Source organism: Hevea brasiliensis, chromosome 17 (genome assembly GCF_030052815.1).
Source record: "Hevea brasiliensis isolate MT/VB/25A 57/8 chromosome 17, ASM3005281v1, whole genome shotgun sequence".
Lineage (NCBI taxonomy): Eukaryota > Viridiplantae > Streptophyta > Magnoliopsida > Malpighiales > Euphorbiaceae > Hevea > Hevea brasiliensis.
In genome coordinates this window covers 8,205,882-8,211,881 of record NC_079509.1, presented here as the reverse complement: position 1 = coordinate 8,211,881, position 6,000 = coordinate 8,205,882, and the positions used below count along the sequence as shown (strand labels likewise).

Here is a 6,000-nt window from a genome sequence, read left to right as displayed (position 1 = left end):
GGGACGTCTGACAATGTGGGGGTAGCCAAAACCTCGGTCCAATTCAGAGACTTTTCCGGTAACGGGTCTGTCTGGCCGGAAATTCACAGACCAAGTCAACTGTCGAATTTCCGCGAATTGAGGATACATACACGAAGCCCACAACACGGGGGTTAGTACATAAATTTTTCAGAATTTTATAAGCTCATTTAATGCTCAGAAAAACACTGCGAAGTTCCGTGGGACCCACCGAAAAATAGTGTCGGAAAATTTTGAAATTTATATCCTCGCGAAGCTCTCGACGAGTGGAGCGCTCTGGTACTCTCGGTTTTCTCTTGGGGTTCACGGTTTGCGAGAAATCTAGCCCAAAAGTCAAAATGGGCTAAAACTTCCCGGGCAAAAATTGGATAAACCGCTCGATGGATTTCGTTGTTCTTGGTGTCTATAGAAAGCTCTCGACGAGTAGATGAGTTTAGACACAAGACCCAGTCCGATTGGCGGCCGGATCGGTCGAATTTTGGCCGGGAAGTCGAACGGTCGCGCGAGCGCGTCGCTCCACTTCGGACGCCGTTTTCCGGCGTTCCAGGCGGCGGCCGGTGGGTTGGGATGGCTGGGGGTGGGCGCTGGCGAGCTGGCGCGGCAGGGGAGGCGGGAGGAGAGAGAAAAAGAGAGAGAAAGGGAGGGAGGTCGGACGCGCGCGGGGAAGGGGAAAGAAGAAAAAGAAAAGGCCGGTCCGATTGGACCGGTCCGATCCGGTCTGGTTCGATTCGGCGGTTCGATTCAGGATACAAAATTTTGAATTTTTACTCTGCCTCGGGACAGAAAATGAGGTCCAAAAATTCCGAAAAAATTTCAGAAAATTCAAAAAATTTCGTAGACTCCAAATATATTTTTAGTTTTGCCACGTGGTCTTTAAATTAATTTTTTAAAAATCATCTAAATTTATATTTTTGGAAAACCAAACCCGATTTTTAAAATCCGAAAAATCTCAAATAATTTCTTAAAATTTAAATAAAATTAAAATATCAATAATACTCATAAAATAATAAAATTTAAAATTTTTGGGGTGTTACATAATTTAAGGTTATATAATTACTAATTTGAGTTTTATTTTAAGTGTTAATTTACAATATTAGAAAATATTCTAATTTTTTAATTATAAATTATAAAAAATTAAAAAAAATTTGCCATGGCCCCCTCTAACCAACCTTAGGTTCCCCATTGATTGCTAATAATAATATAAAAGGATAGTTTAATTCTAAATTGAATAAATAAATAGTAGAATCAAATAAATAAAAGGAACAATTCAACTTTATTTAAATTAATAAACTAGGGCCCTAATGGAAAATATATATATTTTTTAAATATTAATCTATGTTTTTGGCTAAAACTTTAATTATGATCAAATTAAACTTTCAATTTTTGTTCAAGTTGAGTCTTGTTCGCAAGTGCAAAAGCGAATTTGAACTTCAATTATGATATATATTTGCTTTAACATTCTTCATGGCCACCACGGGCATGTTTCCTAAGTTGGCGAATTCATTATCAAATTTATTGGATTTTCCCACCTCCTGCTCCACTTGCACGTGCATTTATCCAAGGTGCGAGCTACTGGCTTCAGCAAACAAAGGCTACCTTTTCTTTTTCCTTCAGAAACAAAAAAAGAAGGGAGACAAACATTTAAACATCATTCAGTTGTTAGATCAACGGGTGACCCTGTTGCATTCTCTATGTATCAATCCTTGCTTCCTCGTGTTCGCACTTTTCCTCATCAAATGGCTCACTTCTTCCCCAGTAGCCCACAAAAACCCGCCGCCCACGCCTCCGAAACTCCCAGTTCTTGGAAACCTCCACCAACTTGGGCTTTACCCTCATCGCTCCCTCGTGCCACTGGCTCAGCGTTATGACCCTCTAATGCTGCTTCATTTTGGCAGCAATCCTCTAGTTATTGTTTCTTCCACAGAGTCAGCCCGCGAGATCTTGAAGAACCATGATCTTGTTTTCTCAAGCAGACCCAAGCTAAGTGTTTCTGAGAAGCTTCTTTACAATCTTAAGAGTGTGGCTGCAGCTCCGTATGGCGAGTATTGGAGAAAGATCAGAAGCATTTGTGTACTCCAACTCAGGAGCAACAAAAGAGTTCAATCTTTTCGGGTTATGAGAGAAGAAGAAGCAGCATTCTTGATGGAGAAGATCCAGCAGATTTCTTCGTCGTCTTTGCCAGTGAATTTGAGCGAAATGTTTTCTTCCCCGGCAAAACGATGTGATATGCAGGGTAGCTTATGGGAAGAAGTACAATAATGGTGAAGATGGTAAAAAGTTTACGAAGCCGATGGATGATTTGATAAGGTTATTGGGAAGCTCATTAAATGTTGGGGAATTCATTCCATGGCTTGCGTGGGTTAATTGGGTCAATGGTTTTAATGCTAAAATTGATAGAACCGCTAAATATTTTGATGAAGTTACAGATGGAATCCTTGAAGAGCATATGATGATGAAAAATCAGGAGTGAAAATGGAAAAGAAGATCCAAACAAGGATTTTGTGCATATTCTGCTTGAGCTTCAGAAGGACAATGCGTCCGAGTTTTCACTTGACCGAGAAAGTATCAAGGGTCTCATTTTGGTACGTACCCTTCTTTCTCTACCACTTATCATCTGGCAACCATTTCTTCCCTTCTTTTTTCTATATATTTTTATTCATCACTTTTAACAAAAGATTTTTTTTTAAAATTTATTGAGACAATTTGCAGTTTAAATTTATAATTTTACAGGAAAATTTATTTGACTCAATAACTGCAGTTAATTTTTAGTGATTAATTGTTAAAATATTAAAGATAGACAACTATATACACATCATAATTTTTAATTCGCCATAGCAGGCGTAGTTAAACTCGTGAGAGTTGGGAGATTTTGATCTTTGTTGAATAGTTTAAAGCCTATTTCATTTAACCGTGTTGTATGTAGTTAATAATTGATAGTTAGCGTTAGTCAATTTATATTAAATGTTTGATAGAATTTTATTTAGTTATTCTTTATAAGTATTTTAAATAATTAATAAAAATATATATTATATAAATTATTTTATTATTAAAATAAATATATAATTATTAATTTATTATTAAAATAGATAAAAATAAAGATTAAATAATATAAGAAAATATAAGCAAGGTAATATATATATATATATATATATATATATATATATATATATATATATATATATATATATATATATGAAAAAGTGATTTTCTTCTCTTAAAATAATAGCAACCGATTAAGAATAATTTTAATTTTAAAACTTTTTAAACGGCAGCAAATCAGCAAAATTTTACTAAATGAATTTGAACTAGTTATTAGGTATGAAATCCTCATCAGTTATTCTAAACCTCTAATCTAAACACTCTGGTAGTTTTTAATTTGCAATAACAGAAACAACTAAACTTTAAAACTAAAGAATGGTAAAATAAAAGCTTTAAAATTAAAGAAAGAATTTTAGAGAATATGAATCTTTTATTTATATCAATAATAATATATTTTTATGTAAATAATATATAAAAAATATAAAATATACATTAAAAAGTAATAAAACATAAAAATTAGTGAAAAATTATTATTTCATGTAATATTTATTATTAAAGAGAGTTAAAATTTATATTTAAATTAACATGCTCTTATTTAAAAAAAAAAAAAAATTAAAGGATGTATTTCTTGGCGGGTCTGATAAATCTTCCACAGTCTTAGAATGGACGATAACAGAGCTGATGAGACATCCTAAAATCATGAAGGAATTACAGAATGAAATCAAGAGAATTACTCATGAGAAAAACAGAAATAATCGAAGATAATTTGAATGAAGTGCATTACCTCAAATTGGTGATTAAAGAGGTTCTTCGCATTCATCCTTCCTTTCCATTACTATCCCCAAGAGAATCCCCAAATTGCCAAAATAATGGGCTATGACATTCCTGCTGGAACTATGATTCTAATCAATGTTTGGGGTCTAGCAAGAGGACCCAACACTTGGACCAAACCTGAAGAGTTCTGGCCTGAAAGGTTCTTGAACAATCCTGTAGATTTCAAAGGCCTTGGAGTTCATTCCATTTGGAGCTGATAGGAGGGGTTGCCCTGGAATGTCATTTGCCATGGCAATTGTGGAGCTTACGTTGGCGAATCTGCTGAAAAATTTCGAGTGGTCATTGCCTGGTGGAGCTAAGGGGGAGGACTTGGACCTAGCTGAATCCATTGGTATAGCCGCCCGTAGGAACAATCTTATTACTGTTGCAAAACCTATCTCTCTCTAGCCTTCTTTATCTCATTTAGAGCATTAATATGTATTATCGTGAATCCAAAATATAAAGATATAACACAACAAGAAATTAAAAAAAAGGCTACGAAAATTACCGATTAAATATACTGAAATTTCATAGGTAATCAGTGATTACCGACGAATTACGGATGAAATTTTTTTGTCTACAAATGCTAGCGTAGGTAATTTTTACCGACGAAAAAAATGTTGTCTCTAAATTTACCGACGAAAAAAATATTGTCGCTAAATTTACTGACGAATTATTTCGTAAGTAAATTTAAATTTTTTTGTAGGTAATTTCGTAGGAGATTTTACTCTTATAAATTACCGACTATTTATCGACAAAATTTTTTATTGGTAATTACCGACGAAAATAAATTTTCGTAGCTAATTTTTATTTAATATTTTTTAATTTAGTCATTACTTTTTAATTTAATTTAATTTAATTTTTTATTTTTTAATTTAAATTAACTTTTAAATTTAATTTAATTTAAAATTTAATTTAATTTAATTTAAAATTTAATTTATAATTTAATTTAATTTAATTTAAAATTTTCAAATTAATTTTTTACTTTTATTTAATTTTTAATTTTGAAATTAATTATTAATTATTAATTATTTTAATTTATAATTTTTTAAGATTTAATTGACTTAAAAAAAATTACTAGTGGGCCCAACGTGGGCCCAACGTAGGCCCCATATATGTGACTATGTCACAGTTACTCTATTTTGGAAAGTAAATCTCCTTTTATAGACAAACTCATTACCCTTCAATCTATTTTTAAACGATGTGAGAATTTTACATTTTTTGTGATTTACCGACGAAATATATTTCGTATATATTTTTTTAAAATTTTATTTTCAATTTCTCCTTAATATTATCTACGAAAATCGTTTCGTTAGTAATTACCGACGAAAATAATTCTTAGCTAAAATTTTTTAAGTTTTTTAAAATTTTTTTTTTCTATTTTCTTTTTAATATTACCTACGAAAAGAGTATTTCGTTGGTAATTACCGATGAAATACTTTTCGTAGGTAAATTATTTTAATTTTTTAGAATTTTTTCTCTATTTTCTCTAAAATATTACCTATGAAAAGCTTTTCGTTGGTAATTACCGATAACAAATTTTTCGTAGGTATTTTTTTTTAATTTTATTTTCTATTTTCTCCTTAATATTACCTACGAAAACCGTTTTGTTGGTAATTACCAACGAAAATAATTCATAGCTAAAATTTTTTGAGCTTTTTAAAATTTTTTTTTTCTATTTTCTTCTTAATATTACCTACGAAAAGTATTTTGTTGGTAATTACCGATGAAATACTTTTCGTAGGTAAATTTTTTTTTAGTTTTTTAGAATTTTTTTCTCTATTTTCTCCTAAATATTACCTACGAAAAGCTTTTCATTGGTAATTACCAATGAAAATTTTTTCGTAGGTAAAATTTTTTTAGCTTTTTAGAATTTTTTTCCCTATTTTCTCCTTAATATTACCTACAAAAAGTTTTTTGTCACGACCCAACCTATGGGCCGGACCGGCACTAGGACCTGGGCCAGCCTAAAGCCCCCGAGGCCCGTAGTAAGCCTAACTGTTCATTAACCCAACTCTAAGGCCCATTTGGGCCCAATATCAAGAAAACAAACGGACAGAGTCCGGCCATAAAATGGACTTACCAACGGGGAGTTTTCGACTCACCCGACCTGTAAACACAATATATAGT

The 6,000-nt window shown here is 32.1% G+C and overlaps 1 pseudogene; it reads left to right on the top strand.

Annotated features, from left to right (window-relative positions):
* The first annotated feature begins 1,482 nt into the window (after positions 1-1,482).
* On the top strand, positions 1,483-4,278 carry LOC110636799 (cytochrome P450 736A117-like; annotated as a pseudogene).
* Positions 4,279-6,000: the final 1,722 nt, after the last annotated feature.